The sequence below is a fragment of the Cnephaeus nilssonii genome, assembly GCF_951640355.1.
Source record: "Cnephaeus nilssonii genome assembly, chromosome: 3".
Taxonomy (NCBI): Eukaryota; Metazoa; Chordata; class Mammalia; order Chiroptera; family Vespertilionidae; genus Cnephaeus; species Cnephaeus nilssonii.
The window spans coordinates 10,751,098-10,763,272 of record NC_137074.1 but is presented as its reverse complement, the minus strand read 5'-3'; positions in this window follow the sequence as shown (position 1 = coordinate 10,763,272).

Sequence of the window (12,175 nt, the reverse complement as noted above, 5' to 3'; positions counted from 1 at the left end):
TTTGCTTGATTAATACTTACTTGATTAATGTTTAAACTTTCTAGAAAATATTTGAAGTTTATTATATATTTGTATTTAAATGAAACAAAACTTAAATGATCATTTTAATAAATAATTTAAAAAGTAAGTGAGTTGCCCTGGCTGTTGTGGCTCAGCGTTTATTGAGTGTAGTATTATTTTTTATAAAATAACTAATTTTCTGTTTCATATTTCTTTTATTAAAATATGAGAATGAGAATGAGTGCATACATATATGTGTACAAATATCTATTTTCATCTATTATTATTTATATATATAGTTGTCATCACTGAAACATTGAATTCAAATACTGAAATAAATCCTTGAAATGATAACAACTTAAAAATATAGTGCTTTATATATTACCAAGAATTTTCCTATTCATTTATTCAAATCTGACATCAATTTAATAAGATTTAACAGATAAGAAACTGAAGCTTAGAGAAGTAAGTCAAATAACTTGATCAATGTGAATGTAGCTAAGATAAGGCAAATAGGCCTTAACCCATTTTTCGTTCCTTTATATCTATTGCTTTTGACATTATATCATGATCCCCTTATAGTCATTCAGTGTAGCCTGCTAAGCTAACCGGATAGCATTAGCCTCTGTTCATCCAATTCTAGTAACAGGATGATCACCAACCCACACATACTACCCATTTTCATTTTTGAACAGCTTAATCGTAAGTACCATAATGTATTCCTTACATTAAAATGCTGATTTTAATCTTATTCTCTGGAGTTACTAGAATAAATCTAAATAATTTTACCACACACCACCTCTTCCATTATTTTACAATATTGATAAAATTCAAGGGAGGGACGATGATGTGTTATAATACAGAATTGGCAGATAACATGGATAAGTTGAGGGAAAGTGGAACAAAGTGACTTTTCAGAGCTACTTAGAAATGGTCATAAAATGACAGGTCAAAGATGTCAAAAGGAAGGACAGGGATAGGTAAATAGAATTAGTACCCATAGGTATATTTGGTCATTTCTTCAACTCATCGAATACTCAATATCAGCCAAGTAAAATGTTGGGAACTGGGAAGAAGAGAAAGGTATATGATCCAAACCCAAAACGAGTAGGATATGGAACATGATGTTCAGTGACATAGAACAACCTGATCCAAGTAACTCAGGCAGTGAAGTTCAAACCCCGGCTTTGAAAGTATCTTTTAGTTCCAAGCGCATGCCTTTTTCACTACATCATCAGAAAGTGAGCTGAGCGTTTCAAGCAGAAGGAGCTTTTCAATGTCAAATATCTGCAGTGAGGAGTTAGGAACTTGGAATTGAGGCCATATTTGGTAATTAAGGCCCTATTTAAAAGCAAGTTTAGTTAAATTGATACTATGTACAACATAAAAGATATAAACTGCATACTGTGATTTTTAATACATTTGGAAGTGAAACAAAAGGAGAGAGGTAGGATATAATTGTATGGGGGAAAATTACCAAGGAGAGTCATCTATCTATCATCTATCTATCTATCTATCTATCTATCTATCTATCTATCTATCTATCTATTATCTATCTATATCTATCTATCTATCTATCTATCTATCTATCTATCTATTATCTATCTATATCTATCTATCTATCTATCTATCTATCTATCTATCTATCATCTATCATCTGTCTATCTATCATCTATCTATCTATCTGTCTATCTATCTATCTATCTATCTATCTATCTATCTATCTATCTATCATCTATCTATCTATCATCTATCTATCTATTATCTATCTATCTATCTATCTATCTATCTATCTATCTATCTATCTATCATCTATCTATCTATTATCTATCTATCTATCATCTATCTATCTATCTATCTATCTATCTATCTATCTATCTATCTATCATCTATCTATCTATTATCTATCTATCATCTATCTATCTATCTATCTATCTATCTATCTATCTATTATCTATCTATCTATTATCTATCTATCTATCTATCTATTATCTATCTATCTATTATCTATCTATCTATCATCTATCTATCTATCTATCTATCTATCTATCATCTATCTATCTATCTATCTATCTATCTATCTATCTATCTATCATCTATCATCATCATCTACCTATCAATCTGCCTGTTTAAAATGTTTTATGAACTTTGTCTCCTTAGGGTAGGGTTCCTCACCATCAACCCATTGACTTCTGGGACCTGATAATTCCTTGTTGTAGGAACTGCCCTGTGCATTTTAACATGTTTAACAGCATTCTTGGCCCCTCCACCCTTGATACCAGTAACACTACTTCCCCAGATGTGACAGTCAGAAATGTCTCTACATATTGGCAAATGCCCCTTGGGGGCAAATTCCTCCACCTCCCCTACTTTAAAAGCACAGCTTTAAGGAAACAAACAATGGTAATGAAAAAAAAAACATTCCTAGAAAATAACTCATAAAGAAATAGCACATACAAAGTCAGTCTTAGAAAGTAATAAAGAAGACAAAAGGAAGGGTGGGTGAAGACATGGGCTTGGTGAGGGTATAATCATACCTGAAGGCCTCTATTTTTCCCCTGAAAAATAAAAGAACAGCCATTTATAAATGAGAGGGTGGTTAGATGTTAGAGGCGTTTTAATGGTTTGATAAAGGATGTGATTAAGGCTTTTCAAAAACAACTTGCCCAGAAATATTGAGGGAGCAGTTAAGGTGGGATAATAACCTGGAAAGATACCAACCAGCAAGCTGATGAACTATTCCCAAGCAATGTTCAGTATCAATTGATAAATAGGAAACAAATGGTGAGAATGATCAGTGTTTGAGGGTTTAGCAGAGCAGGTGTGGCTCTGGAGTAAGATGGAGAGCAATCCGATCCAAGGATAGAGTGTACATAGAATAATTGATGAGTAGGTCCAGGCTCAGGTATCAAGAAAGGAATCAGGAAAAGATGGAAAGGCAAGAGGAAGGGATGAAAAACAGTGGACTATTAATAGATTGTAGATTTCAACAAATTTCAAAAAATACACTTTAAGTAACTAATAAAGTGAGACAAGTGAAACTGTAAAAAACTGTAGTTATTCAAAGGATTGATTGTATTTACTAGTATATCCACGGAAGGGAGAGAGTTATGCCATATACTGCCTAGAATGTTTAGGTACCCCCTTGCCAATCACGTGTATATATATCTACATATATAAAAAGCTAATATGCTAAGTGTCCCTCCTACTGTCGGACTGGTTGCTATGATGTGCACTGACCACCAGGGGGAAAATGCTCAACATGGGAGCTGCTGAGCTGTAGTGACTTGGCAGCGGCAGTTCTTGTGTGATGCACTCCGAAACCAGAGAGGAGGAAGCCCGATTCCTCACAGGGCCACATGATTCCACCTTCGGCCGTGGGTTATGTTGTTGCTGGGGCACTGTCAGCTTTGAATCTGGTTAACTGCACACTTGCGCTTGTGTTCCACACCCTGTATGACAGCAACTTTGCAGAGTAGCCTCTTGCACTTCAGGACCCCTCAGAGGATGTCGGAGAGCCGGTTTCCCCCCGATCCTCGCAGGCCAGGCTGAGAGACCCCACCTGCCAGAGGGACCCCGCTCACTTTGCAGACACCAGAGAGGGACCACAGGAGGTTTGCTCCAGGGCATGTCCAGCCCATCTCGTCCAGTCCCGCCCCACCGACCACCATTTAATTAATTTCCTTTCAATGTGCATGAATTCGTGCACCGGGTCACTAATATGTATATATTCACTATATCTTCTTTCCTTTCTTTCTGTTATCCTTCTTTCCCTCCTTTCTTCCTAGTTAATATTTGAGAGTTTTTAATCATTGATTTCTCATATCATGGTGAAGGAGAGTAAAAGTCTACATGTAATCTATATGTTAATCTAGTAGGACTCAGTAGACGTAATACAGAGCTAATTTGTCTTTCATTGTTTCTTTCAACCTGTACAGAGGGTGGTGTTGTGTCCTTGCCATTGGATCAAAGCTTGGTGAAGACCCCATACATTTCTAGTTAAGTTGGATGGTATAAAATCCTTTGGTCACTTTAAGTTGCAAACACAATCTCATTATTTCAGTAAATTAAAGTGTCCAGTCACATACATCAATTGGCATTTTCATCTTCACTCAAGATAACTTGCCTTCCCATTCTTCTGCCAGCTAGGGCCAGCCTTCATGGGGGGCTTTTGGTTTTCTGAAAAATGGATCTTAGCATTCTTCACTCTATTTGTCACTCAAGTGTCACCCTACTGCTGGGTGCTAGTTTTAAGCCCAGAGGGGTTGGTCTGAAGGGAAGGAAGATGGAAAAGGAGGCTAATTAAGTTCCTCCTTTACCACTGCTACTGCATGCAGGCCTACCGGACATCTAAAGCTGTGGTTTCCATTGCAGGGTCCTTTGTGGGTTCCTTGAAGGCAACGTGCTGGTGTCCTCAGACTATAGCTTCCATGATGTGAGTGATGTGTTCAGTTTTCTGATCATGTGGATCCCTTGTAGTTTCTGCCTCTAGGACCCCCTAACTACTCCCATCGTTTGGCTATTGGGGAGTGTCTTCATAGGTAGGGTTCATTTTGAATGACCCCACAGGCTAATGTTCCTTTTGTATGTGTCACGCTCTGTCCCTGGAATTCATGCACTTTGACCTGCCTGCTCCCAGTGGGAAGTGCAGTTACTGTCCAGCTGCACTTCCAACTGGGATGCATGAGTCACCTCAGCCTCCCCCTGGAGGAAATATGTGTCAAGCTTGCTGAGTGTGCCTGTGAAAACCTCTCTTATTCGACTGGGGATGATTTCTCAATCAGCCCACCTCCACCCATTGCTTTTCTGGGAAGGAAGAGTGAGTCCAAGCACAGCAACCTAGCAATCGTCCTTATGAAATCTTTACTCTTTTTGACCCTTAAACTAGTCCCACTACCCAAGTTAGCATTGCTAATTAGTATAATAATTATCACACTGATATTCTTACACCAAAACATTTATATTCCTTGGCCACTGGAAAAGATCTCATTTAAGATATAATTTCACCCTCTAATAAAACCAATATGTTTTTCTTAGGAATTAAAAAACATGCTCTCTGCTAGGAACAAAGCTTAACATCTGATGGGTATCAAATAAATTTTGAGAAATGGCCTACTTTTACAATTGCTACAGCTGCTGTAATTTGTTAAAATTAGTCTTTGAAAGTAAAAACAAACAAACAAAAACCACATAAAGGTATAGAGGAAAAAGCACATATTTGGGGCTGCCAGACTTCTGACTTCAAACCAATTTTCTCTTCCTTCGTCACTAAGAGGTACTTTTTCTAAACATAAAAATATGAAGTCAATTAAACTTGATCGAAAGGAAGAATTGAACTTGGAAGCTAGTGCTATGATTTACACATTCAATAACCGTTCGTTCTCTGACTTGTTTGGCTGAAATTTTATTTAATAAGATGCATTTGTAATTTAATAATTTCAGAGTCTAATTCACTAATTATATAATGCAACCATGAGAAACTCATAACAAAGAACTAATAAATCTAAATAATTCATATCTTATTAAAAATTCATATACAACTGCCAATGTTCATTGCATTCATTACTTTTTGCTGTCATATCCTAAAACTTAATAAGCTGATACATCAAACATCAAGACTGATGACACAAAAAGCTGTGATTTCCAGTTATTATCTCTAAAGGCAACAAGCAGGATGTGGAAATGTTTGCTTAAAGGTGAGAAGCGGGTCCTAAAACAATAAAACTAAAAGAGGAAAAGCCAAAACCCCTGACACAGCTCTTGGGAAGAGGATGATAAGGTCTGACTATGAATTTCAAAGTTCCAGGTGAATTCACTGACTTATGTGTGAGAAAATACGCCTCACCAGATTCTCTTGCTGTTTCATGTATTCTGGATTAATGATATTTTTCTAATTTTGTGAGCACCCGAGTAGACATCTGGTGGCTAGGATGCGTGAAATAAGTGACTGCTCAACTGTTTGTGACAATTGAAATTTATTTTCCCATTAGTCTGTTTATCACTATCAAAGATGCAAATGAATGCTTTACTACATATAACCAACATACATCTAGGCCTTATGCAAGAAAGGGGAAAGGAGAGGAAGGAAGGGAAAGAAAATCCGTCTGGAAACAGGGCTACACAGTCTGGGGTTAGGTTAAGCACAGGAAGCCTTGCTCAGCCTCAGGATATGGCTACAAATGTAAGATATAAACTTACTCTTTTGCATTAATTTTCCTGTCCCATTCAGCTTCTCACACATTCTAAGAACAGGAAGAAGTAACAGGCAATTTGGAGGGGAGGGGGGTTCCTCTCCTACTCCTTCTTTGTTCAGATTCCCAGTTCTAGCAACTCTCCAATTACTGTCCACAGCACACTTTTGTACTCTGAGTAGCATGACCTTATATCCCTGGTAGCTGAGAAAAGTCCTACCTTGTGCTTATTGTACCATGTTACTCCCAGAAGTATCTTTGTATGGACAATACGTTATAGCCCAGAGTTTAGGGGCTGAAAATACTCATGGAAAAAAGGCACCTCTCCCATCCCTGAACTCTTTTTTCACTTGTAGTCCAGGTTGCTCTTCTCTCTATAACTAAGTCTATGTCTTTCAAAACTGCATTATAACCTCTGGTCCACGAATGACAATCCCCTCTAGTATTTATTGCCTATAAGAATTTTTGGTTATTTTTTTCAAATCATTGCTATCTTTTCCCATGGGCCCATGGATAAAATACATTGGTACTAAAACTCGCAACATTTTCCCCAAAATGAATTCACACGTATGGGTTCCATCCTGTGCACAGAACCAGGGCTCCCCTCAAAAGACCATAGTTCTAATAACTTCCTTTTATTGTCCTTATTATAATCTGGTTTCAATAAGGACATGTCTTTTCTTAAAATGTGTTTTGATATGTTGAAATCTTTATATAGCACTCTCTTTTTGCATGTCAATAGATACGTGGGAGGAAGAATGCTACTCAGCCCAACTTACAAGCATTTAATTTGCAATATGCAGTGTTGTGTTGACAGGATGGATGCCACTAATAACATATGTTCCTGCAGAAGTATACTTAAGAGAAAATGAAAACAAACAAAGACTACCTCTGGATATAGCATAAGTCTCTTAGAAGCCTCATTGAAACAAATAACAGTCACTGAAAATTAAAAATAATCTTAACAAAGAAACTAGCCATGTCAAGGACCAAAGACTCCATGCTCCTTTGGCACCATTCATGCCTCTTTTATACTCTTACTAGAGGCGCAGTGCACGGAATTCATGCATGGGGGGTGTGTCCATCAGCCCAGCCTGCACCCTCTTCAATCTGGGACATCCCTCTCACAATCTAGGGCTGCTGGCTCCCAACTGCTCACCTGCCTGCCTGCCTGATTGCCCCTAACCATTTTTGCCTGCCAGCCTGATCACCCCCTAACTACTCCACTGCCAGCCTGATCGACGCTTAACTGCTCCTCTGCCAGCCCGATTGCCCCTAACTGCCCTCCCCTGCTGGCTTGGTCACCCCCAACTGCCCTCTCCTGCAGGTCTGGTTGCCCCTAACTGTCCTCCCCTGCAGGCCTATTTGCCCCCAACTGCCCTCCTTTGCTGGCCTGATCGCCCCCAACTGCCCTCCCTTGCAGGCCTGGTCCCTCCCAATTGCCCACTCCTGCTGGCCTGATTGCCCAAAACTGCCCTCCCCTGCTGGCCATCTTGTGGCGGTCATCTTGCATCCACATGGGGGCAGCCATCTTTGACTACATGGGGGCAGCCAACTTGTGTGTTGGAGTGATGGTCAATTTGCATATTACCTCTTTATTATATAGGATTAGCCACCCCTTGACACTCAACTTGGGCTGACTGAGAAGAAATGGTCTTAACAGTGCTGCATCCCACCCTCCCTGTCTAAGTTGGTGATCTTCCCACCTTCTGAATTCCTTCCCTTCCTGGAAAATAACAGTAAATGGTACAAAGGCTCAAAACTGGATTCACACTCCTACTGATGTTTCAAAACCAGGTTTATTCTCCTACAAGTTGTGGTCTAACACACTGCCCCTAAATTATACAGCTATTCCAATTGATGTTGAATATGGTTTATGTGTATAAAATAGATACCCTTTTTGTCATCCACAAGGATATTTTTAAAAGAAACACTTTTTAACTGAAATTAATCTGTATTTTGTGATATTACTGGTATGTGACACTTGATCTGAGGAATTAAAAAAATACAACTGGGATTGCTTTCTTTTTGATCAGTAGGATAAAATGAATGGAAGACTTCATTACTTTTCATATTAATAAAATCATTTCATTATGTTATATTTCATACTATCCTTAACAATGCTCTAATATTTTCAGATCCTATAGTCCTTGATTTTGCTTCTTTCAGGATTCAGTTATCTGAAAGCTGGGAGTGAGATAAAAAACTATATTATTTAAATCTAGCATGCAGTTTATACCCATGGTACCAATAAAATAATCCAAAAGTCCCTTTTGGTAATTTGCACAAATGGACACACAATCTGTAGCTCCTATGTGGCTCACCCTTGTTGAGTCCCCTAAGTCCCATCAACCTTTTGATGGAACTCTTGTAATTATTACATGCTGGAATTGGTTCCCGGCAGCTCCTTTTAGTTTTCATTCCATTGCAATGTGACTTTGAAATTCTTACTTTCAAGCAGTTGAGTCTATTGTCCCTGAGTTGGTCTTGTGACTTGCTTTGGCCAATGGAATGAAGCAATAAGGTACCAATATTCAAATCCCAAATCTAGGTCTCCAGAGGCCTTACACAATCCCACCTTTTCTCCTGGACCTCTGTCTTCCCAACATACATGAGCCTGGGCTAGTCCACTGAAGAATGAGATTTCATGTGGCTCATAATCAAACCAGTTTCCTATTTACCCAATGAAACTGCTGCCACTGGAGTGAGAACAGAAGAACCACCTCCCTGAACCCAGTCCCTGTTGCTGACACACAGAACCATTAACTAAATAAACGGTGTTATTTGAAGCCACTAAATATTTTATTGCTTTGTTATGTGGTCAATTGTTTGTTGTTCTAGCCATTATGTTTTGTAATAGATTGCTATGCAGTATAATCCACAAAATTAATTTCAAATGTTTTAGCCTGGATGTTTAGATCTTTTGCAATTCTGATTCTCAATTCTGCTACTTCACCCCTTATGATCTATTCTTAATTCATATACTGCCCTTGTTTTCTCAATCAAGTAATATTTTCTGACTCTGTATTTCTATTTTTTGTGTATTTTGTGCCCTCTGACTGTAATGCTCACACCTACCTGTTCTCCTTGTGAACACATTTTTTTCTGCAGACCTGGTCATAATATTACTGACCCCATAAAGATTTTTCCAACTGCCCCAAAAGAATAAAGTCATCCACTCCCTGTTTTCATATTTTTCACATTTCTCTAGTCTATGACATTTAACACATGACACAGTTTTGTTTTTATTTCTTGTACCTAGCATAGTGGTAGATACAGCTGCAGTTGATTCAGTCATTGCTCACCAAAATGTATTCTCTGCCCTCCACTGACCCACGGTAGCCTATACCTGTGTGCCAAATCTGTAGCCTATACCTAGGTCCCAAAATTCATCATGCTTCTGACCCTTTGGGGTGCTTCCAACTACATTTATTGGGTTTATTCAGAAAAGCAAGTGGCCCTCTGGTCTCAAAACAAAGAAAGCAAAGAAGAAGAAGGAGCTACTTGAGCTTACCTGCTAACATGTAAGCAATCATAGTATTATAATAATAGCTAACTGAGATAATAGCTAAGTGACATTTGAAGGGCAAAGTTAAGGTTTTATGTAGACTCTTAATGTGTTCTAATTAAAAGGCACTGAATCAAATAGAAAATTTTGGTTGAAAATAAGCCACAATGTCCTTAAAATACTATTAAATAGTATATATGCCATCAAAGGAAGTTGAAAAGAAATGCATTTCAGTTCTTTGAATTTAAACACATTTTCATCAGCCTTTGTCAGAGATTTTGTATTTGAGCACATCTAGCTTGATTGAAAGTTTTTTGTTAATAAACTGATTTGTGTGTGTGTGTGGTTTAAATGGATATTAAGTACTCCCAAAAGGTTAAATTTCTATTCCTAGGTGCACACAGCTCAGGATTTTGTGAGAGAATAAAATACATTTTAAATGAGTGGTATAAGTTGGGGTACTGAAAATATTGAGGGGACCACTATGTAAAGTATATGGTTGTCTAACCACTAAGCTGTACATGTGAAAATAATACAAAAAGTTGGAAAAAATTAAAAAGTGCAGTAAGTTCTTGCAGGAAAAAGGAGTGGCATCGTTTCTTCCACCACCCAATTTCTAAAGTAACATATATTCAAGTAAAAATATTTTAGAAATTCATAAATGTATAGACTGTAAGGTAAAATCCTATGATCTTTTTCTTAAAGTACCATTAACACATTGCATATAAACTTTCAGATTTATTGTTTTTGTGTATATAAGAATCTCTTACTTAAATTACATATATATATATATAATCTAGAATATATATATATATATATATATATATATATATATATATATATATATTCTAGATTCCCTTTGTTATCCATCCTGAATATTATTATTGTGTAGAAAAATTACATATTATACATAGTTTCCAATTTTGAACTAAGTCTGTGAGGAAAGATGTTTTGCATTTTTTTTCGGCTGAAACTATGTGCAATGCACAGAATTGTGTGATGCTGAGTTATAACTTATGAATTGAAATATGTAAGTGTAAACAGCTAGCTTATTTGAGAAATACAAGTGAGATTTTCCGTTAGCTCTTTCATTTTATGAGTTGTGGTTTAACAATCTTACCGCACTGTACACATCTGAACTTACAAAACATGTGAAGTTGGCACTTTACATGAAAATGATGCCATCCTACAGCATTTTTGCTAAACCTTTCTTGATGAAAATATTTATCTTGGAGAAACAAGATGGGTGATTTTTTAATTAATTTCAGTAAGAAGAAAATTGTTAAACATATTTTAATGTGTTCACAAATTAGATCGTTCCAAATAAAATGTACATCTTTCATGTTTGCTTATGTAACAGTAGAAATTCAGAACTTCAAAATATGTGTTTTCTGAGCCATCCAAGGCAAATGAGAACCTTTATTTTCTTTTCCTTTGGTAAATTATCTGTTCTGTGCCAAAAAGTTTCTAGCTTGACCATGGCTCGTCCTCTACTGTGCAAGACTAAGTATGACTTACTTTCTATTTCTAAATTTCCTCAGTCAAAGTTTATTATGATCTACTTGAACCATGCAGGAAAGAGCATCTACGCCCATTTAGGCAATTCATTCAATTCATCAAGAGAGACAAACAAAGAGAGGTAAATACAGAGAAAAATATACAGAAAAAAACTTACAGGAAAGTCATGCATAGTAATTGAGTCCTTCATGGTCCAATGGGAAGCTGCATAAATAATAAGTAGTAGTATATAAGTATGTTAGTAGATTTAAAGCAAAAGTTAACATTTTCCATATAGAATGAAAGGAAATAGGCTATAAGATGGTCCGTGGAAGGTAAGAATAAATTAATTTTACTGAGAGAATTATGGAGTATTATTTAGTCATTGATTTAAATCTGTCAGTAAATTATCAGGAAGAAGGAACTAAGAAAATCCCAGGAAAAATATTTATAGTTTCAGATAGCTATATAGTAATGGATAAAAATGTCTGGGTAATTAGTCTAGTGAAGAGGATCTTGAAATATGAACACAATAAAATACTTTAAATGTGTTATATGGTCATTATGTGCCAGAGTATAAATGTGATTGGCCCATCTATCTCCAAAGTCTACTAGATAGGTGTAATACACAGTGGCAGGTAGAGTTTAAGTGTTTTGCACAAAAACCTGCAATTGGCAAGAAGCATAGTTGAAATACAAATCCAAGCCAGCTTGCTCTTTAGACTTTTAAAACTTTACCATACCATCTATTTACCCATTAGAGAAGGCAACTAGGCTCACAGAAGAGTAGTGGTCCTTATCCACAAAATACGCAATCTTTAGAACTTCAGTTTCATTCATTCATACATCTACTCTATTTACTTCATGTTTGGAAAGAAAAAAAAGAAAGTCAGACACAAGGTGTTAGTTGGAGAAAGGAGCAAACAATCATACAGGAATTTGTAGGCAGCCTATAATTTAGAAATTGAATTCTAGGTTT